This window comes from Balaenoptera borealis (assembly GCF_965194805.1).
Source record: "Balaenoptera borealis genome assembly, chromosome: 21".
Taxonomy (NCBI): Eukaryota; Metazoa; Chordata; class Mammalia; order Artiodactyla; family Balaenopteridae; genus Balaenoptera; species Balaenoptera borealis.
Window position 1 is genome coordinate 12096852 of NC_138880.1, and position 24557 is coordinate 12121408.

At 40.1% G+C, this 24557-nt stretch overlaps 2 long non-coding RNA genes across 2 annotated transcripts; one reads left to right on the top strand and one right to left on the bottom strand.

Annotated features, from left to right (window-relative positions):
* Positions 1-1983: 1983 nt before the first annotated feature.
* LOC309619686 lies at positions 1984-6758 on the top strand. Its single transcript, XR_014239158.1, has 2 exons — positions 1984-6255; positions 6723-6758. It is a non-coding gene; the product is annotated as an uncharacterized lncRNA (long non-coding RNA).
* A 2219-nt stretch (positions 6759-8977) lies between these two features.
* Positions 8978-24265, bottom strand: LOC309619680. The gene is made up of 2 exons (XR_014239153.1): positions 9551-24265; positions 8978-9164 (listed from the first exon to the last, which is right to left on the bottom strand). It is a non-coding gene; the product is annotated as an uncharacterized lncRNA (long non-coding RNA).
* Between the last annotated feature and the right edge of the window lie 292 nt (positions 24266-24557).

A 24557-nucleotide genomic window follows, 5' to 3' on the forward strand; every position in this document is an offset into this window, starting at 1 on the left:
TATTTGCAAAGAAGAAATAGAGACACAGACAAAGAGAACAAACCTATGGGTACCAAGGGGGAAGGGGTGGTGGTGGTGGGATGAACTGGGAGATTGGAATTGACATATGTACACTATTGATACTATGTATAAAATAGATAACTAATGAGAACATACTGTACAGCACAGGAAACTCTACTCAGTGCTCTGTGGTGACCTAAATGGGAAGGAAATCCAAAAAAGAGGGGATATATGTATATGTATAGCTGATTCACTTTGCTGTACAGCAGAAACTAACACAGCATTGTAAAGCAACTACACTCCAATAAAAATTCATAAATAAAGGAATGAACTATTGATATACACACAATCTGGATAAACCTCCAGAGAATTATGCTAAGGGAAGATCTCCAAAGAATTATGCTGAATGGAAAGAGCCAACTCCCCAAAGTTATAGACTGGATGATTCCATTTATATAACATTTTTGAAATGACGATGTGAATGTTTGCCAGGGTTTAAGGTGGGAATGGGCAAGGGAAAAAAAGCAGATGTGGCTATAAAAGGGCAACAGGAGTCATTCTCGCAGTGACGAAAATGTTCTGTATCTTGACTGTATCAGTGTTAATATCCTGCTTGTGATATTGTAAATAGTTCTGCAAGATGTTAACATTGGGGGAAACTGGGTAAAAGGTACACAGGATCTCTCTGTGTTATTTCTTATAACTGCATGTGAATCTATAATGATCCCAAGATACAAAGTTTAATTTAAAATGTTATTTTTAAGGAAGATGCTATTTTAAAACTTACTAACTTAGAGTTTCTGCAAACAACATAATATCTAAAAGAGTTAACTATCAAAAGTGCCTATCATGTTTCCAGAGTGGGATTTGCATCCTGAGAAAATGTAACTCATGAAGTGTAATAAAAATATCTAAAGAAAATGAATGTCAATCCTTTTTTTTTTTTTTTTGGTTGCTCCATGCAGATTGTGGGATCTCAGTTCCCTGACCAGAGATTGAACCCGGGCCATGGCAGTGAGAGCCCAGAATCCTAACCACTAGGCCACCAGGGAACTCCCCAAGAAAATGATTTCAATCAAATGTTTCCTTTTGAAAACAGTATTCAAAGCCATAACAATAGTATAAGAAATGATGTTATTACGATAGAGAATGTGAGTAGTTAAAATTCTGAAATTTAGTTTTAAGGACAATCTTCACTGATAAGAACCCCCAGATTACAGGTTCTTGTTCACAGGGCAGTAGTAAGGTGTTTTACAAGCTAATCCTCTTCCATCCTCTTTCCCTAACCCTTGGCTTTGTGAAAAACAACCGGATGAGATGAAGGGAGACTTCTGGTGCAAATAAAGAAGCCCCTGTGGGATTCTCAAAAATATATTTAACCATCCAGTGAAAGTTTCTTCAGAGTTTATTCTATAGCCAGGCTCTGTGTTGGGCATCGGGGAGACAAGATTAACTTGGCTCAGTCCTTCCTGTTAAGAAATCCACACATAAAGGAAGGAGAAATACTTCCCTAGTAACAGACTTTACAATACAATGCAATAAAGGCAATGACAAAAAAATCACTAAGGGGAGCACACAGGAGTGACGCTGAGTTCAGATCAGGAGCGGGGGCAGGCTGGGGAAACGGAGGACTTTCCCAGATGAGTTAGGTCATGAGCAATGCATCAGTGTTAGTCAGGTTAAACAAACACATGCCCACGAGGAGTTCTAGAAAGAACCTGGAGCCTCGATTTGGATAAATTCCAAGTCTGAGTGAGCTTAAAAGGTAGAAGATCCCCTGATATGACTAAAAAACGAACCTCAAATCTCTCCCATTTATTCCTGTACCCTATGATGCTTATTGGAGCACATCCATGAATATAGTCCCAAACATTTCTGCTACCTGCCTGGCTAGGACACACTGTGACAGAGTTGTAATGAGGGTGTTGGCGTGGAGGATGCCATAACACAATAGAATTTCTTTAAGTGTGTGTGTGTGTGTGTGTGTGTGTGTGTGTGTGTGTGTGTGTGTGTGTTTAATATTTGGTCATCTGAGGTCCAATGTTGGTACACGGTGACGTTGACACCCTTACGCATTTTTTTTTCTGTGGTACTATTAAGTCACTGGACTCTTCAATCAAAGAAATATACTATCCTTATATAATGATTTATGATGATTCACACAGATCCAATACTTCATCTTGACTCAATGATGATAGCCTAATCATTGATGGTTTTACATCCAAACAGACCTTGGCATAACTCTGCCCAAGAAAGAATATCATCTCAGTGATCAGACCCATGCTTCCTTGAGCAATGTAAGACGAAGATGGAAAAGATAAACTCTGAATCTAGAGGTTCCTTTATAAATCATTGTTTGGAGAAAACAAAAGGTACTTGAAAACTATCAAGCCAACTTAAGCTTCTAATCCTTTTACAAAGCAAATTATCTGTTGAAAACTTCAGAAATGAAGATTGAGAAATAAAATGAAAATATACACACTTAGTGATAATATCAGGCTAGGACTTATTCCAGAATTCAAAGGATGGAAACTGATAGATAAATAAACATTATAAAAGGAATCTTCATTTTGGCAACAAAATAAACCATTTTGTCAATAAAAAATATTTTGCTGTAGAAGTAATGGTATGTGTCTATGAAAATAAATAACAGCTGGATTTTCCTATGTTAGGATATACTGAAACATCCCAAAGTATATCCAGAATCATTAAAAATAAATTATTTGTGAGCTACTTTGACTACTAATTTCTTAGAACTTTGAAGTTACTTGATTTTATTTTATATTTTTCAATTAAGAAAATATTGCCTGACTGTGTTTTTGCTGTGGAAGGAGAACTTTTGATCTGAATGGCGAATGTACAACACTGAGGTTTGTAGACTGTTAATCAGACACACTGACAGAACTACATTCTAACAGCATGACTATAAATATAATAGTTCACACTGCAACAGCAGAAGGGACCTAAACGAAGTAGGTGGATTATACAAAATGATGCTTCTCTGACTCTGCCAGGTGACAGAGAATTGTTTTGGTGAGTCATCTGGGGCCACCCCAATAGCAATCCCACACAAAGCCATCCACTCATTGACTTGAGCTAATACCATATTTGTGAACTTTATTTTCCTTCAGTTTGGCTAAATAAAGGTGATTTTTAAATCCAAGTCTCCCTGGTTATTGGGATGAAATCTCTTCAGAATACCTTTGTGATGCATGGCTACCTTTGCTCACCCAACCAACAGGAAATCAATGAGACTCTGGGTTGCCATGATGACAGCTCCCAGAACTGGGCCATAAGTGAAACCTGAAAGGGTCTGATTCAAGAGGCATTTACTGATAGACCTGTCTCCCACCTTGCCTACATGCTGTCTTTCTTCATCCATCCCAATTAAAAAAAAATTTTTTTATTGAAGTATAGTTGATTCACAATGTTGTGCCTTAGAATGGATAAACAACAACATCCATCCCAAGTTTTAACTTATCAGACAAAATGTAGGCTTAGTGTCTCCAGAAGGCCACTGTTAAAACGCACCTGGGAAGAGATGATTCCTGGCAGTCTACCTTGCCTTATCCCTTTAACTTATGTTGTCACGTTAGGTCATTGTCACTTTGGGAGACAGAGAGTATCAGGAACTGAGGCTCTGGGCTAAGTTTCAATGGTGAACAGGGAAGAGAATGAGGTAAAAACTCAAGGAGCCTGGGTAGCAGGAAGGCTTGCTCCAGGACTGGATCCAGGAACATGTCCCGATCTGGGCTTCCGGAGGCCTTAAAAGTCCAGTAGGTTAGAGGACTCTCAACAGTTTGAGTCCCATCTGTCACATGTTAATTGCATAACTCTGTGATCTTCACTTCTCTGAATTTCCCATTTTTTTCACTTGTAAAATAGGTGGCCATACTCCTCTTTATTTTTTTTAATTAGGAGATAGCACCGTGCTCTAAGCATCTCAGGGTAGTGCCTGACACATCGTGGTCGCTCAAGACTAATCCTTCTGAATGAATAAAATGTGGAAAATACCTAGCACAGTGCCTGATTTATAGAAGGTTCTCAGTAAAACACAGAAATCCAAGTTTTACTGATGAGAAACATTCTGAAAACGGAACCTAGCTACAATATGTGTAAAAGGCCACTCATCTCTCAGCCCGAGGAAGAAAAGGCATCTGTGATATAGGAAATTTTTCTTACTCTTGACCAAGTTTACGACCCTTCATGATCCTAGTGCCATTAAGACTGAAAATTGGCCAGTCAGAAAGAGGGGTGAATTCTAACATTCATTGTGAGTTATATAGGTGAGAATTGTTCCTTCGCGTTGCCAGGAACCGGAACAATGCAGTTTACATGACAGAACATTTTCCACTTCTCTGCTACACGCATTGAGCATTTTCTATTTTGGTCCACTATGAATCTCTAATTATTCTCCTTTGCAGAGTTGAGAAATCATAGGAGGAGATGACATTGCTCAAAGAATGAACCCTTTCCTGAACAAGGACAATTGGAAAAAATACAAGCCCCAAAGGGGAAAATACCTTCCCATTTCCCGAGGCACACCAAGAAGGCTGCAATTAGCTCAGTTTCTAATAGTTTCCACAGCTCTGCTACTGGACATATCTCATCTTTCCGCCACGAGCCTGGTAAGAATTGCCTATGTTGTTAATCTCTTTCCTACCCATTTGGTCCCTTATCAATCTTTCTTAATTGCAGGGGTTGGGGAATCTGCTGGAACCTCCTTTAGAGACTTGCATTTCTCTCTCATTCTGACACCTCATCCCAAGACCCTTCCATTTGATGCCGTCCTGCCTGGTCCTCAAATAAAGATGAAAGGCAACAGAGTCCTAATATGTCTTTCCCAGCCCACCGGAAGGAATTTTCACTCCCAGGGCCATGGTTGTTCAAGTTGACACAGCTCTGAGGGCAGACGACATATACTTATGTGCTACCACACCCGCTCTGGCCTCACCGTCTGGCATCCCCTCAGGAGTACAGGCAGTGTTGTAGACTATGACCACAAATATAACAAATATTTCCCCCCAAACACAGGCATCCCACTCTTCCCACTTCCCTTTGGCCTACATCAGTAAATTAAATTTAATCATTGTTTAACTGACCACCACTTAAAGCGCCTCCTCCCCTAAATGAGATTTGCCAAGAATATCCGGGGTCAGCCCAGGAAGGGCAGACGGCACAACTTCAATGTAATATTAAATATCGTGTGACACGGTGGAAAACACAAGGACTCTGATGTCAGGAAAAATCTGATCCAAATCCTTCATCTGCCTTTTGACTATGTGGTCTTGAGCAAATCATATAAGCTAAGGATCTGTTTCCTTATTTGTAAAATGAGGATAATGAATGATACCTATTTAATAGGGTTGTTGAAAGGATTAAATAATAAACGTAAAACAAGATTAGAACCTGTTTAGTACATAATTGTTCTCTATCAATATATCAAGAAATATCAATATATTTAATTGTTATCAATATGTGTTATCTGTTTTGATGCCTCTCCTCTTAGCCTCGAATTTTCTATCACTATTTAGTGAGCTGGGCCCAGGGCTCCCTAATGATAAGAGTTATACCAGGTGCATTTTAAGAAGCCCACCTTCCCCATATACATCCTGCCAAAATACATCTACCTTTCCTGGTAAGAGAAGAGAACAATTCCGCAGTTAGAAATTCACTGCTTTAAACTCGGTTTGGTTACTTCTTCTATTAAAACACAAATGTTCTCGGGAAGGGCAACACATTCAGCCGATAAACAGTAACACTTACCATTTGTGAAGTAATACCTTCTAGGTACTTGTGGCATGTCTTATCTTAGCCTGCTTAATAATCCTATAAGGTAAACATTATCCCCACTGACAAAGTTCAGACATTTAGGTTTGTGACGATAATCAGAGCAAAAATGGTAACTCACCTAGTCAAGTTTTTTTTTCTTTTTCTAATAAAAGAAGTGATGGGGCTTCCCTGGTGGCGCAGTGGTTGAGAATCCGCCTGCCAATGCAGGGGACACAAGTTCGATCCCTGGTCCGGGAAGATCCCACATGCCGCGGAGCAGCTAGGCCCATGCGCCACAATTGCTGAGCCTGTGATCTAGAGCCAGCGAGCCACAACTACTGAGTCAGCGAGCCACAACTACTGAGCCCGCATGACACAACTACTGAAGCCCACATGCCTATAGCCCGTGCTCTGCAACAAGAGAAGCCACCACAATGAGAAGCCCACTCACTGCAACGAAGACCCAACGCAGCCAAAAAGAGAGTCTGTCATACAGAGTGAAGTAAGTCAGAAAGAGAAAAACAAATACAGTATGCTAACACATATATACGGAATCTAAGGAAAAAAAAAAAAAAAGGCCATGAAGAACCTAGTGGCAAGACGGGAATAAAGACACAGACCTACTAGAGAATGGACTTGAGGATATGGGGAGGGGGTGGGGTGAGATGTGACAGGGTAAGAGAGTGTCATGGACATATATACACTACCAAATGTAAAATAGATAGCTAGTGGGAAGCAGCCGCATAGCACAGGGAGATCAGCTCGGTGCTTTGTGACCACCTAGAGGGGTGGGATGGGGAGGGTGGGAGGGAGGGAGATGCAAGAGGGAAGAGAAATGGGAACATATTGTATACGTATAACTGATTCACTTTGTTATAAAGCAGAAGCTAACACACCATTGTAAGGCAATTATACTTCAATAAAGATGTTTAAAAAAAAAAAAAAGAAAGAAAGAAAATAAATAAATTCATAAAAAAAAAAAAGAAGTGATGGAATATAAACAATCTGAGATAATGATAGGCTAAGAAAGTACAAAATAAGCCTAGATCGGGGTATATGGAGACCCCCTTTCCAAGGTGGGCTCTGACCTTGGAAACAGGTATTTCTGAGGAACTCTAGGAATATTAACTGTCCCATGAGGTCTTGCCTCTTGAAGAGCAGTAAGGGGTGTGAGAGTTTTGGTAAATACGGACGAAGTTGTCACCGATGCAAAGGGATACACTGACAATGGAGTGGGGAGGGGGGTAGGGTAGGGGAGGTGCATGTTCCTGGGAATCCTGAGAAAAAGTGCCAAGCCAGGACATGGGGACTCTTGTTTATTGGCAATGGGGGAGTAGGACAGAATCCTGGTGAAAGTTATGAGCTCTACCCCGAGGCTCTGGTGTCTATTTGCTCATCAGAGCATGTACTGCCTACCATCGTAATCACTGTTCAGTCATGTTTCCTGAGTGACCTTACGTATTCCACAGTCAGCTTGATATGGAATAGAAGCAGTAAGGGCTTGGTGGAAAAAAACACAGGCTCCAGAATTGGCAGGATCTGAGCTTAAATCACAACTCTGCTGTGACCATGTAACTCATTCTATGATCATGGGCAAGTTATTTAATTTCTCTGAGCCTCACATTCATCACGTGTGCGTGTTACAATTCTGACTTCACGAGGTTGCGTGAAAGTTAAATGAGGTAATATACCTGAGGAGATACAGTTGATGCTCAGTCAATACCTGTGATTTTTTTATCATGGAGACATCTCTAAACTGTGAGCTGCCGGAGGGCAGGAACCGTGTCTTATTCATCTTCACATCCCTGATGCCTGCTGTAAAGTGGTGCTCAATAAACAAATGTTGACTGATGCTTGACAAACCTTGGAAAAAGCGATGCTGATGTGCCAAAAAAAAGTTAAGATGGACCTAGAGATGATCACAGTAAGTGAAGTAAGTCAGACCGAGAAAGACAAATATCATATGATATCACTTCTATGTGGAATCTAATAAAAAAATGATACAAATGAACTTATTTACAAAACAGAAGCAGACTCAGAGATCTCGAAATCAAATTTATGGTTTCGAGAAGGGGAAACATGGGAGGAAGTGATAAATTAGGAGATTGGGATTAACATATACACACTACTATATAAAAAATAGATAACTAATAAGGACCTACTGTATAGCACAGGGAACTCTACTCAGTACTCTGTAATAATCTGTATGGAAAAAGAATATGAAAAAGAATGGCTATATATATGTAACTGATTCACTTTGCCGTACACCTGAAACTAACACAACATTGTAAAGCAACTATACTCCAATAAAAAATTTTAAAAAAAGAGTGTATGTACCAAGATACAATCAGACCGTCCATGTCTAGAGTAGTAAACGATGCCTTTTCTAGTAAGTAGAATGCCTTCTTTAGTCAATGCCTCTGTAGCTGTATTGCCATTAACTTATCATTTACAGAAAAAGAAAAGCACAGTCCCCATTTTCAGTGATGAAAATAATATGACAATGGAAGTTGCCAGATAATGTAAAAAAAAAAAATGACTTGGGTTATTGGGAGGCACTTCAGCCCTGAGTTTGAAGGAAATGCTCCTATAGCAGACCCTCCACATACCCGTCTCTAACCTCACCCAGCACCTCCAAGCTCCCACCACTTGCCCAGGCTCTGCACATGTGTTCTTTAACCGTTTCCAGGTTTGTGCTTGGAAAAAGCAGAACATATCATTCATTGCCACTCACAGATATGTTATCAGATGTCTCCTTGGGCACGGTGAAGCAGAGGGAATATTACAGCATCCCCTGTTTCCCGGGCAAGCAGAAATAATTCTATATTCAAGAAATTCAGAATTCTTAAGGGCATCTTGAAGAAGAGTCAGGCTCTCATCACCTGAATGGGAATTCGTGTGGACTGGTAATCTGGTCTCCGGTGATTTTGTGTGGTTCATTGAATGAGTCAAGATTAGGTTGCAAAACCCACCAACAATAATAGTAGGACTGTCCTAGGGCTCGAGACACACTGATTGAAAATGAAAATTATGATAGCACAGTCAAGAAGGGGACTGTAGGATTTCACTAAGCAACTTCCTTGCCCAATGGAACCTATAGTGCATTCAATTTCCATACATACACGTCACTCTCAGACTTAACCTGTTTGACCTGCAAGAAAAAGATTAGGAAAAGCAAAAATTATGCACAGACACTGCGTAGATATCTATTTTAAAATAATAACCTTTAATTAATTTACATTTATTCTTTTAAAATGTACATGGTATCCATAAAGAACCATGATAGGACACAGAATTCTGGACACGCAGGAAGTGGATGGATGGGAAACCAGGTAACAGATATAGTATGTCCGACGTCTGAGAAGAAATGGCCACATTGTTTGGAAGAACTTCTTGTATTGCCGTTTATGATATTTCATGCATGGGTATCAAAACAAACAGAAAGAGAAAGAAAGGGAAAAAATGATTAAAATGAAGTTCTCATTTTCTTGTGTTGGAAAACAAAGCATTACTTCTGCCTGGATTATTAATTGTGTATCTCTAGGCCAAGTTGTGTTCTAACAGTTTCCCTGGAATTAGAAACATACGTATCCGCATAAGTTATTGCCCAAGTACCTAGGTATTTTACTGGCATTAGTCATCAGCAGATGGCAGGGAGAGCACTACCAGTGGGTGGAAGGCTTCATCGTGTTTGAGCCAATGTGGTAAAAGGAGTCCATGACCGTGTATGGTGAGGCAAAGGCTCTGTCCTAGGAAATCAGAGTCTCAAAACATTTACCTTCACACTTTGGTCCACTTCACCAAGCCTGAAGCCACTGCTGCTTCTGGCCAATTTCCCTGTTTGGGTTCCATCATTCTATAGAACAAAGAGAAGAGAAACTCTGGATAAATATCCTTATATATTGCTGATCCCATTCATATTGTAAAACATATAACTTGTTACTTCAGTTATTTTGGGAAAAAAAACACATTTCATTCCACTTTCATCCTCAGATCACTAAGGTCCAATATGACTCTGTGGACTTGTATAAAGTTGTATCAGTGTTGATGCAGCCAAGGCTCATTTGGGAAAAACTTAACCCCCTGAATGGAATAAATGAGTTTCCATATGTAATATTAATCTATGCTTCCCAATAGTGGATGAAATATGACTAGGTCCTATCCCCAAAGCAAAACAAAAACAATTAACTTACCTGGTATGAGAGAGTCTGTAGACATTTCTCTAAGTCTTGAAACCAGCTGCCCCATATACAGGGCAGATCCAACAAAAAGACATCTTCAGGTGAGGTCAGGGGTCCAGGAAAACCCATTACTGTTGCTGAAACAAAAGCTGAGTTTCCATCAGGGAGGGATGTGGTCATCGGGAATTACCAGGGTGCTGTCATAGCACAGATTCTGTGGACTTGCTAAGTAGTAACACCTGGTCCCTAGTTTTGGTCACTTACTGGAGGAAACCAGCAGCTGACAGAGTTCTAGCCCTTTCAGTGAAGGGGGTTCTCTTTTCATGCATAAGTGTGGAACCCTCGAGCAGGAAATCCTCTAGTTCTGTGGGTGGTGATAGTGCTAAAACGGATCATGCATTTAAGCCTAGGGTTGAAATCTGCTAACAAGGTCAGATAACATATCCCAACAATGAAACTCTTGCTTTAGAACTAGTGAAGCTGATTTCCATAAGCACTGTTTCCAGCTTGATGTTTTAAGAGGGATCTATCAGGGTTAAAAAAAGAAATCACTCAAATAAAGAAATGATATTGGGGTTGATGGAGTGATGGGTTTTACTACCATTCTGCTCCCCTTTGTGGGAGTGGAATTATATTTTCTCAAGACACTGAAGTCAGACTTGGATTGACCTTCATTTCTGCTGAAACAGTCATGGGAGCGGCAGTGATTCCCAGGTAGAAGTTTAAGTCATGGCTTGCAGTTCACCTTTGTCTTTGCTGTAATAAACATCAGTATTAAGAGACCCCTCCATCACTGTGGGTCCCTTAGAGAAAATGACGTGGGAGCAGAGCTCCCAGCTACCAATCACTGGGCATGTAGCGTAACTGGAAAATAAACCTGGGTTGCTGCAAACTGCCAAAATTTTGGCGTACTTTGTTGTCATGGGACAATCTAGCTTACTCCAGCTGAGATAGATAACAACTTGGAAGAAAACAACTGTGTGTCTGAATCTGTCTCCATTCCTGTTGTGTATATAAGCTCATCAATATCATTAAACATTTCTCAATTTCCTTAATGTTGAGCATCTTTCCCCAATAGATGATTGAAAGAGAGATTACCCTGTCTCACACATTAGAAGTATCTCATAGTCAGTTGATAAATTGGGATTCATCAAAACCTCATTACTCATTTTCTTTTCACCACTGCTGAAGGAGCTAGCAAATTGAAGGTAATCAAATGGATTGAAAACAGGTCTCCCAATGTGCTGTTACCCCCAAAATGCACGTGCAAGAAAATCTAATCATGTATGTCATACAATCTAAAAGAATGGCAAATTGACAAGGTTGTTGGGCTAAACTGGCTTTGTCTCTTTCCCTCACTCACAGCTGTTTTGCTACAGAGATCTGACCATGAACCACCGGAAAGACATCTTTAAAGCTTTTTTGGTAAGAAGAGGCTCTGAGTGGCTGTGATCTCAGTGGAAAAAAAAATCAGGGCTACAGAAAACCAGAAAAAGCAGTAAGTGAAGGGAGAGAAGCCATTATACTTAACGCCATTTCTAAAGAAACAGAAATATTTAATGGCTTCCTTGTGATTTTTTTAGGAAAAATGATCTATTGGAAAACAGTGTGGTAGGAAAAAGTAGCTAATGTCACAATGCCTTTCCTAGTTTTTCCATCGGCTGAAATAGTTAAAGTTACCCCAGAGGGGGAAGCACAGCAGATGGGGGCATTCCGATAACTTATAACCCTGGATAATAAAATGACCTAAGACTCTATTTAGAGAAATAGAACAGCTACACTTGGGCTGTTTACAGACTCAGAAATATCACGATAAGCAAATGCAGGCAGTTCAAAGGAATGATGAAAAAAAAGGATAAGTGGATAAATAATGACCCGATGTTGCGAAAAGGCAGTGTAACTCTTGCATTGTTAATATAAACACAGATGACCTTGCATTTGCTCAACTTTCGTCTTCAAGACAGGAAACAGCAACTGATCTTTATCGGGCAAGTAGAATCTTCCACTTGCTTCTGCTGGGCTGACAGGGTGTATGTCAGAGCCCAGTAATGTCACTATCTCTTCAAAGCCCATGCTGAAAGCCTGATAGGGGCTTGAAAGGGAAGCTTATCCTGGGGATAGGCTTTGTGTGTCCCAGAGACAGTATGGCCAGAGTCACAGGGCTGGAAGGCAGTGTGCACGTGTTGCGGGTGAGGGTGGTGATCAGAGAGAGAAGGGCCCCAGATTACAGTTCCGTGTACACAGTCACCAATTCATCATTTTCACAAACTTAAACATCCTCTAGGGTAATGTTTATTACTTAACAACAAATAAACACACCCCAAGAGCAATTGTTTTGTTCGTGAGGGTAGTAGTGAGTCCTATATTCTGGACATATGATGAACTAAAACACTCACAAAGAATTGTTTATGAATTACACAATGTTTTGCGTCAGAAGGGTTTCAAACATCTGAACGTCTTTTTCTCTGTTTCCGATAAAAAGGAATCGGGTCTTTTTTCTTTTACAGTGTGCACATAAGCACCCACATATCCATCATCGACACACACTTTAAAACTCCATGCAGGTAGTTCACGGCAACCTATGGCGACTGATGAACATTTTCTCCTATCTCTTCACCGGAAATCTGTCGCGTTGTTATTTCATAAACTTTCCCCCTAAATGAAGTCACCTAAATTGACCTTTCATTTCTTGATGTACGGTCCATTTGGTCTGGGCTCCAAAACAGAGCCTCTCAATATGAAATACATTCTTACTGTTCTTACTAATTAAATATTTCTCACCTAGCATAACACTTGCAGAAAACACCTTTATTTTATGTTTCTCTGTAACCATTATATAGTCATACTCCTGTTTCCTTAGACATGTGATGAACTGATTTTTCTCAGGTTGCACCCACTGTGACCTGGCCAGAGACACTGTTTCTCATGGAAGGGACTTCAGTCCCACATCTTCTAGCTCCCGGTCCTACCTCTGTGTATGTATCCACACAAGAATGATTCCTAATCAATACATTTGCATACACTTTTCCTTAAGCCTCCAGACTTTAAATAGTATGAACTTTCCATGCTGGTACCAGCCACTACCTATTCAATCAGAAACAATGCTACTATCATCTAAATTAAGGGTTGACAACTGTTTTCTGTAAAAGGACAGATAGTACAAATTTTCAGCTTTGTGGGAGATACAGTTTCTGGGTCTCTGTTGCAATTAAGCAGCTCTGCCGTGGTAGCATGAAAGCAGCCATAGATGTAAATAAATGATTGTTTCCAATTAAACTTTATTTACAAAAACAGATGGAGGTGGGTGGTTTTGGTCTGTGGACTGTAGCGTGTTGACCCCTGATCTAAATCAGACACTCTTAGCCACGCTAACAACTGCAAGTCAGCTGTCATCCTGGTGAAATCACACTCACTAATGGTCTTCACGTCCCCCCCGAGACTTATTTAAGAAATGTAAAACTTCAGTACAGTATAGTTGAAAGTTGCTAAGACAGTAAATCTTAAAAGTTCTCTTCCCAAGGAAATAAACCCACATCCCCCTTGCTTCTCTTTGTTGCATCTATATAAGATGATGGATGTCAGCTAAACTTTACTGTGGTAATCATTTTGCAACATAATTAAGTCATGCTGTACACTTTAAACTTACACAGTGTGTGTGTCAATTACATCTCAATAAAGCTAAAAAAAATAAATATGTAGATAAAATTACTACTCTCTAAATAGGTCCCTACCAAAACTATAATTCAAAAAGATACATGAACCCCTATGTTCAGAGCAGCACTATTGACAATGGCCAAGACACAGAAGCAACCTAAATGTCCATCGACAGAGGAATGCATAAAGATGTGGTACATACACACACACACACACACACACACACACACGTACACACACACGTACACACATACACGCGCACACACACACACAATGGAATACTACTCAGCCATAAAAAAAGAATGAAATAATGCCATTTGCAGTGACATGGCTGGACCTAGAGATGACCATACTAAGTAAGAAAGAGAAAGAGAAAGACAAATACCATATGATATCACTTATATATGGAATCTAAAATATGACACAAATTAACTTATCTACGAAACAGAAACACACATAGAAAACAGACTCGTGGCTGCCAAGGGAAAGGGGATACAGGAGGGATGCACTGGGAGTTTGGGATTAGCAAATGCCGACTATTATATATAGAATGGATAAACAACAGAGTCCCACTATAGCACAGGGAACTATATTCAATATCCTGTGATAAACCATAATGCAAAAGAATATGAAAAAGAATGTGTGTGTGTATATATATATATGTAACTGAATCATTTTGTTCTACATTAGAAATTAACACAACATTGTAAATCAACTCTACTTCAATAAAATAAATTTAAAGAAAAATAGGTCCCTACTACAGCTATTAAGAAAAATGACATTCCTTCTTCTGCCCCAAAGCACTTATTCTGTAGATATTGGCTACTGATGCAAACGACACCCAAAAGAGATGCATTTAGATGTTTTCTTTTAGCCTTTTCTTTGCAGCTCAGATAGTATCATTTCATTTAATGTCCTTCATATTCAGTAGTACCTGTCTAGTCAAGATGGGCAGAAATGCTATTGATATATAGTAAATCATAGAAATGCAAAGCTGTAGAGGGATAAATCATAACAATAGCCACTTCTTAATAAGTATCTACAATGTGCCAAATATTATGCCAGGACAATCATATAGGACCTCATTTATCTTCACTACATCTTACAGATAAAAAAACCAGCACCCGAATATACGAATTGAATCACTCAAGATTCTAAAACTAGTAAGAAGCAGGTCTGGGACTTAAACCTAATCTCCTGACCCACTCTGCATCAAAATGAAGAAGTCTCATCATGATTTCCATTTACTTGATTTTCCTGATTCCTCACCACAAAATTGATGATCAGTGCTTTTGAACCCTAAAAAGAGTACCTTTCATTAACATTCAAGATGAGGATATTTTGGGAAGCCATAGTGAAGTGGATTGGGCCAGTGGTCCTGGGAAGGAATATGGCATCTTTTAAATGGTAATAATGACCCAGCACCTCCTGGCTGGTCTGGGACTTCTCAGCTCTAGAAGCCAGTGTGCACTACTCACACTGTCCTTCACTGTCAAGTTTGTGTAATGTATTGTGGATGCCACAGGTGAGGAAATGAGGGGAAAACAAAGGACACAAAAGGTGAAGGAATAAACTGCAGAAGACAGTGCTCACTGTTGAGCACAGAAAAGAATTTCAGAAACAGAGTAGGGCATATGGATGTACTGCCCAGACCCAACTAACCAAGTTAGCTGCATGTACGAGGGTCATTGCTGGATGGTTATCTAGAAAGAGGGCTTAGGAACTGGGCAGCAGATATAAACTTCTAGAATTCCAAATACCAGGTTTCCCAATACTGGCTCAAGATAACTTCTCATTCCTCATTATTCTACTATCTTAAAGGGATTTGAGGAAAATATGTTATGTCAGGGTTCAAAACTGATTAGTTGACAACCAATCAAAAAGCTTTCGGTAGATGAACTTGCCAGAAGGTAATTCAGAGTAAACCAATCACAGGTGTCTTCATAAAAAAAAAATGAATCCAATATTTGAAAACAATATTTTAAGCAAAGAAAAATGAAAAACAATTGTGTGTGTGTGTGTGTGTGTGTGTGTGTGTGTGTCTGTGTTGAGGGGTTGGCCTCTGGTGCAGGCAGAAGAGGGGAAAGTCCTAACTTTTGTATTAGAATAATGCTGACCCTATAGCTTTGAATTATTTGAATCTTTGCCCAAACATGTGTTTGCTTTCATGTCGACCAGACCTAGTAAATTTTGGCATAATCTGTCAGTGAAAAGAGAAACATGTTGCCTTGTGTGTGGCTGTGTGAAAAAGATGAAATGCTTCTGATGAAGTGTGAGGTCTCCTCAATTACCTGTCCTGGTCCTGAAGACAATAACCTTTAAAACATGTCAAAACTGTGAAACTATTACTGCTGAAGGCAAAGGCCACCCGATGGATCAATCTTCTCAGTTGTAGAGTAGGGTTCCTTCCAAGATGCTTCTCTCGAGTGTGGTCTTTGGGTCAGAACAATCTCTTCTCCGTGAAGAGTGCAGCTAACAACTTGTACTGGGTCATTGGGGGCATCTCCAAAGGGTTTCCCTGATGATCTAGCACATCAGGAGTGTGAATGAGTAAGTAATTTAAACCACGTGAAGTTTGGCTTCTTTTTCAAAACTACAGGAAAGCCTCATTATATCATAGTTGGTTATTACACAGATTCAAACAGTGTGCTATGAGTTAAACCAGGTCCCCGAAACATAACAACTGCATTCAGTTATAGTCTGATACGCCATGCCTAGAATGTAACATAAAATCATCAGACATTCCATTCCCCTATCAGTCCTGCGAAGATCAAAGACATTGACAATACCCAGTGTTGGCAAGGCTCGGGGAAGCCGGCAGTCTATTACAGTGTAGGTGGGAAGGAATCTGGTATGACTGTTCTGGGGCGTAGATGGACAAAATGTTTAAAGATACATAATCTCCAAATCTTTTCACTCACTAATTCAACCTCCAGGGACTTATCACAGTGGGAAAATTGGTCAAAAGCTCAAGGTTCATCAGAGCACTGTTAAGAGAGCAAAAATATTGTAAACACCCACAGGAGATTAAATGGTTTAACGAACAGTATATACCATCCATGAAATATTTTGCAGATAAAAACAATACTGATATCTAACTGACATGAGAAATCACCCATGATATTGTTGTTTATGAGGAGTAGAAGAGGAAAGGAACAAACAACAAGGTTAATATGTAAGTGTATAATGTACATAGCATACAAACACTAGCTGCTTCAGAGTAAAGGAATTTGGAGTAATGCTTTACTTTTTTCCTTCTACTTTTTATGTCTTGACTTTTCCATGTATCTGTATTAATCTTTGTAAATCAGTAAAAACTAATGAAACACACAATCAATTTAGTTGTTTTTCCCTCTCCAAGCACCTGCATGATAAAGATGCCCCACTGTGTATGTTAAATGATTTGCTTTTTCCCAAGGAAAAGCGCCATCACAAAGTACAGGCGCACAGGAAGAGGAAAGGTTTTTTTGTGTCTGTGGCCTGTTGGTACGCACTTGCATTAGCTACTCTAAAGATAGAGGAATCAATAACTTGGCCCTAATAGCTTGTTAATCATCACGCTGAACTTAAGGTTCACTTTTATAAAATAATCTTGGAACGGTAATAGCCCTGCTGTTTCACGTTGCTTTTCTTTCCAAGGGCTTTATTAACGTGACCTCACTCATCACGCGGTGTAACTGTGAGCTCTAGCCACCAGCAATTACCTTCCATTTTAAAGCTCCAGGCTCAGAGAAGGGCAGTTGTTGGCCAGAACCTACAAAGGCTATAGCAGAGGTGGTCAAGTAAACTTTATTTTTCTGCACTTTGGCCACTGCTCCATGGTCAGGGGTTTCCATTCGCTGATCCACTGACCAGGGACTCGACGTTTGCGCATCTCACATTTGGCCCCTCCCCTGTATGACTCCTCGCAAATAGTAATTTTGATTCAGATCTATCGTTCTCTCTTTCTCTTTCTCTCTCAATTCTGGGAGGTCTATGGTAAAGGATTTAGACGGGTCTGGTTTGGTTTGGGAAAACTGTTATACTTCACATAATCAAAAGATGAGCAAAGGCATCTGGTAGCGTAATAATATCAGAGAGCTCTACGTGGGTTAAAAACGTGACAGGGCTTCCCTGGTGGCGCAGTGGTTGAGAATCTGCCTGCCAATGCAGGGGACACGGGTTCGAGCCCTGGTCTGGGAAGATCCCACATGCCACGGAGCGGCTGGGCCCGTGAGCCACAACTACTGAGCCTGCGCGTCTGGAGCCTGTGCTGCGCAAAAGAGAGGCCGCCATAGTGAGAGGCCCGCGCACCATGATGAAGAGTGGGCCCCACTTGCCGCAACTAGAGAAAGCCCTCGCACAGAAACGAAGACCCAACACAGCCAAAAATAAATAAATAAATAAAATCAAAAAAAGAAAAAAAAAAAAAGAAAGAACAAGGGTGTCATCTCTTTAAAAACAACAACAACAACAAAAAGTGACAAATTCCTACATGCCAGTAATTCCATTTTTAGTTGGGGTTAAAAAAAGAAAGAGGAGTATGGCCACCCATCCATCAGGCATCAGAAACTCAAGGATGGAAGGTGCACCTAGAGAGCTTTTTGATGGTAAAGCCGCAGCTAGGGATACCAACTCTTTGCCAGCAATTCCGGGTGAGCCCCCTGGGAAAGGCTGGTTGTAGAAACTGCTGGATCTTCAAGAGGAAATATGAAAACGGAAGTGTTTGGAGTGTCTTCTTCTCTTGAAACATCAAAATAAAATGTTGATAAATGTTTCCTCTTCTACTGAGAGAACAATAACCAAAAACAACCCCCCTCTCCCCAGGGCAAGTGGACCCACCACCTCCATTAAAACACAAGACAGCACAACCCTCCCCACGGGGAGCCATACTCTCCTTGCCTCTTGCAGACGAGGGTCCACACCTGAAGTTCTCTGCATGCATCCTGTTAGCTGGTCATAAAGAGGGAGCATGAGGCACTGACATGGATTCTGGACCCTGACCCTTATAAGAGGATCGCCTTCTGGTGGGAAGCGTCATCAGAATCAGGCATCCTGAGTTCTCTGATGTCATTGACTTGACTACGTGAATCGTGTGCTTTCATGCTTCTATCTCTTTACTAGGACTAGTACAATAGAAGAAACTCAAGATTAGCAGGGTGTGAGGACACAATGAGAATTTACTACACAGATTTTCTAGACGGTGGAGAGAGAGACCATGTTCAGTCTGCATATATGTAAGAGAATAGATTCGAGGGTTCTAATAAGGTATTTTAGCCAAGCTACACGTTGTAGTGATTCTAACCTCTTATTTAGCACGGCATGCAATATTATTGGAATTGATGTTTTTAAAAAATGTTTTGAACTCTCCAAAAGACAAATGTGAGATGTATAAAAATTGAGTTGAACCATTACCACAAAAGATGAATAGTTTTAAGTAATTCAATAGACTTAGAACGAACTGTAAATTTGTCTCTCTATCCCAACCACCATCCTTGGCTCCTTTATCTCTCTTGCCTGAAGGGATTTAAGAACTTGGTCTAATAGGATAAGTTGACTGGGGGTCTAGTTCTGTTTTTACATGAATGTAGGCCAGCCACTCTCAATGCCTCTTGGAGGAAGGCAGTGGTACAGAAAACACATTGTATTAGCTGTTGTTTTGGTGTCTTTTTAGAGAATACATTCACCATCCAGAGATCCCTAGCTCTTCTACCATAAAAATGGGAAGCTCAAGTGCAGCAGCCTCTGCAGAAAAGTATGTAGATATTAACAAGGTCAAATACCACAAGATCGTACTCATTTATATTCCTTGGGACTGAAGTAGAGCTAAAATTGAAAGCTGTTCTTTATCTCGCTCACCTCTGCTTATCCAAGGCAAGTACATTAATCGCACTGTTTATTTATTTGTCTCTTCCCGCCTTTTAGTTCTGATCTTTCATAAAAACTCTAAGAAATTCATCTCTCAAGTGCTGAAACATATTCTCAAAAAACACAACCACACAATGTCCGACAACTCCTTCTATGTTGGGAAGGACATAAAGTTTCAGGAAAAGAAGAAGTACAACTATATCAATAGTCCACATTCATTGTAAGATGTGTTCTGTGTTCAAATATGTTGAACTATGAATAGCATATCTCAAAATCAAGGACATCTAGTGCTTGGGAAAGCTCATCAAATTTCAACACGGATGGTGCAAAAACATTTTACTTTTAAATATCTGTATTTGTCAACTGAACCGCAATGTGGTCCTTTAAGGACAGTTTTGGAGTAATAGGAATAACTGTTTCTTAACATATAGAATTACTGACAAATCAATAGCTTTACATTCAACACACTTCTCTTTTAGCGACAATTATTTTGGGCGTATATATTTCCATCTGATGATCTGTTATATTTGGGGGAACTTTATTTAAGAAGGCATCTTACATGGGACTTATCCCAGGGATGCAAGGATTCTTCAATATACGCAAATCAATCAATGTGATACACCATATTAACAAATTGAAGAAGAAAAACCATATGATCATCTCAATAGAAGCAGAAAAAGCTTTTGACAAAATTCAACAGCAATTTATGATAAGAACTCTCCAGAAAGTGGGCATAGAGGGAACCTACCTCAACATAATAGAGGCCATATACAACAAACCCACAGCAAACATCATTCTCAATGGTGAAAAACTGAAGGCATTTCCTCTGAGATCAGGAACGGGACAAGGATGTCCACTCTCAGCACTATTATTCAACATAGTTTTGGAAGTCCTAGCCACAGCAATCAGAGAAGAAAAAGAAATAAAAGGAATACAAATTGGAAAAGAAGGAGTGAAACTGTCATTGTTTGCAGATGACATGATACTATACATAGAGAATCCTAAAGATGCCACCAGGGAACTGCTGGAGCTGATCAATGAATTTGGTGAAGTTGCAGGATGCAAGGTTAATGCATGGAAGTCTCTTGGATTCCTATACACTAATGATGAAGGATCTGGAAGAGAGACTGAGGAGGCACTCCCATTTGCATTGCAACAGAAAGAACAGAATGCCTAGGAATGGACTTACCTAGGGAGATGGAGGACCTGTATGCAGAAAACTGTAGGACACTGATGAAGGAAATTAAAGATGATACCAACAGATGGAGAGATATGCTATGTTCTTGGATTGGAAGAATCAACATTGTGAAAATGACTATGCTACCCAGGGCAATCTACAGATTCAATGCAATCCCTGTCAAATTACCAATGGCATTTTTTACGGAACTAGAACAAAAAATCTTAAAATTTGTATGGAGACATGGAGGACCCCGAATAGCCAAAGCAGTCTTCAGGGAAAAGGGCGGAGTTGGAGGAATCAGACTCCCTGGCTTCAGACTGTACTACAAGGCTACAGTGATTGGGACAGTGTGGTACTGGCACAGGAACAGAAACGTATATCAGTGGAACGGGATAGAAAGCCCAGAGATAAACCCATGCACCTATGGTCAACTAATCTGTGACGAAGGAGGCAAGGATATACAATGGAGAGAGGACAGTCTCTTCAATAAGTGGTGCTGGGAAAACTGGACAGCTACATGTAAAAGAATGAAATTAGAACACTCCCTAACACCATACACAAAAATAATCTCAAAATGGATTGGAGACCTAAATGTAAAACCAGACACTATAAAACTCTTGGAGGAAAACAGAGAAAGAACGCTCTTTGACATAGATCACAGCAGGATCTTTTTTGATCCACCTCCTAGAGTAGTGGAAATTTTTTTAAAAAATGGACAAATGGGACCTGATGAAACTTCGGGGCTTTTGCACAGCAAAGGAAACCATAAACAAGACGAGGGGACAGCCCTCAGAATTGGAGAAAATATTTGCAAATAAATCAACGGACAAAGGATTAATCTCCAAAATATATAAACAGCTCATGCAGCTCAATATTAAAAAAACAAACAACCCAATCCAAAAATGGGCAGAGGACCTACATAGACATTTCTCCGAAGAAGATATACAGATGGCCAAGAAGCACATGAAAAGCTGCTCAACATCACTAATTATTAGAGAAATGTAAATCAAAACTACAGTGAGGTATCACCTCACACCAGTTAGAATGGGCATCATCAAAAAATCTACAAACAACAAATGCTGGGGACAGTGTGGAGAAAGGGGAACCCTCTTGCACTGTTGGTGGGAATGTAAATTGATACAGCCACTATGGAGAACAGTATGGAGGTTCCTTAAAAAACTAAAAATAGAATTACCATATGATCCAGCAGTCCCACTACAGGGCAAATACCCAGAGAAAACCATAATTCAAAAAGACACATGCACCCCAATGTTCATTGCAGCACTATTTACAATAGGCAGGTCATGGAAGCAACCTAAATGCCCATCGACAGACGAATGGATAAAGAAGATGTGGTACATATATACAATGGAATATTACTCAGCCATAAAAAGGAACGAAATTGGGTCATTTGTAGAGACGTGGATGGACCTAGAGACTGTCATACAGAGTGAAGTAAGTCAGAAAGAGAAAAACAAATATCGTATATTAACGCATATATGTGGAACCTAGAAAAATGGTACAGATGAACCGGTTTGCAGGGCAGAAATTGAGACACAGATGTAGAGAACAAACGTATGGACACCAAGTGGGGAAAGGGGTGGGGGGGTGGTGGTGGTGGGATGAATTGGGAGATTGGGATTGACACGTATACACTGATGAAAAAAAAAAAAAAAGGCATCTTACAAACTTGTCCTTTTAATGTCTAAAACTGCCCTGTCCCTGGTCACAGGTGGTTACTGAGAACTTGAATGTGGCTAGTCCAAATTGAAATGTGCTGTAAGTATAAAATGCATACGGGGTTTCAAAGACTTAATGTGAAGAAAGAATGTAAAATCTCTCATTGATATTTTTTATATTGAAAATTATTTATATTTTTACATGTTGAAATACAATATTTTGGATATACTGGGTTAAGTAGACTATATTAAAATTACGTTCACCTGTTTCTCTTTACCTTTTTTAATTTGGCTATTAAAAATTTTTAAATTATATATGTAACTCACACTATACTTTTATTGGACAGCACGAGGCTAGAAGAATTCAATTTGCATTGAGGTACTTGCAGATGAGCAAATTTATCATTTTGATCCAATAACTGCAATATTGTTGAGCATTAAAAATAAATATTACAGTTATTTTAAAATGCTTCAAAAACATTTAGTATGAGAATCTTAACTTTCAAAAATGATGCATATATCTCATTTTCTTGCATTTCCTCTGTTGGCTTTGGTGACTGTGACCTTATCACTAGGATTTATCTTAAAGTTATTATTTAAGTTCTTCAAGATAAGTACAATAGAGTTGATTTGGAAAAGGTGACAAGAAAAACACACCTATGACTAACAACAAATACCGTGGTGAATATACTTTCCAAAGCGTAAAAGGAAAAAAAATTCCTAAGAGGAATGGCATCAGAACTTCGCCACAAATTATTTTAGCAAAAAATTAACTCTTTAGCTAAAGGATGTGTAGCTTCTTCCATTTTCTTTGCTGTGGCCAGAACAAATCTTGAGAATATACTAACAGGTTCTTCCCTGAAAAACCAAGAAAGGAAGTTCAGGTTTGACATAAATACACTACCATGTGTAAAATTGATAGCTAGTGGGAACCTGCTGTATAGCACAGGGAGCTCAGCTTGGTGCTCTGTGATGACCTAGATGGGTGGGATGGGGGTGAGAGTGGAAGGAAGGTCCAAGAGGGAGGGGATATATGTATACATATAGCTGATTCACTTCACTGTACAGCAGAAACTAACACAACATTGTAAAGCAATTATACTCCAATTTATAAAAAAGAATAATGTTCATATATCAGATAGAGACGTGTGTGAGGGGTTGTATCCAACAGAACGTTGTGTATAGTCATTGAACATGGAAGGTTCATGGAGTCTTCTGTGTCTCTGCATGTACGTTAATATTGTCATGCTTGTTATGATACCAGACAGGTCTCCTCTCAGGTCTCATCCTCAATGTACATTTCATTCTATAACATTCTCCGGAAAACCAAGAAATACACCCCTCAAGGAAGACTACGAAAGATCATCCATTTAGCTGCTCCCTGTTAGTCACCGATTCTCGCAGTCGTATTCTAATATTTATTAAACTGGGGAGCGTTCACACCTTCCACTGCCAATTACCCAGGAGCATGTTTGATCAACACTCCCAGGCTGTCTAGTTACCTGAGAGCGACTAAATAATTGTGGAGCAGCTGATACTACCGCTGTTTTTTCCATCTCATTTACATCTTGAGTAGAATGCACACCCCCGACAGACTGAACTGCTCAAGACCCCGCTTTTCTAGTAATTCTAATAGTGTTTCCGCGTCCTGTCGTCCTGCCCAATGACAGTGTAAGCCAAGGCCTTTCCCTTTTTACCTTAACTGGAGGCAGAGATTCATTTGCATGACTTAAAACCTCACACCAGAATATTCATATTCAGGATCATCTGGTAGGCTGGCTACAACACAGAGAGCTGGGCCCCAAACCCAGGGTTTCTGATTCAGGAGATCTGGGGTCAGGCCCGAAGATCTGCATGTCTAACAAATTCCCAGGTGATGCTGCTGCGGGTTAAAAGACTACACTTGAAAACCACTGCCTTAGACACCCGTGCCGTTAGTGCTCTGCATATGTCCTCATGCAGTGGGGGAAGGAGGGAGGGAGGGAGGAGGGAAGGAGGGAGGGAGGGAAGGAAGGAAGGAAGGGAGGGAGGAAGGAGGGAAGGAAGGAGGGAAGGAAGGAAGGAAGGAGGGAAGGAAGGAAGGAAGGAGGGAAGGAGGGAAGGAAGGAAGGAAGGAGGGAAGGAAGGAAGGAAGGAGGGAAGGAGGGAAGGAAGGAGGGAAGGAAGGAAGGAAGGAAGGAGGGAAGGAAGGAAGGAAGGAGGGAAGGAGGGAAGGAAGGGAGGGAGGGAGGAAGGAGGGAAGGA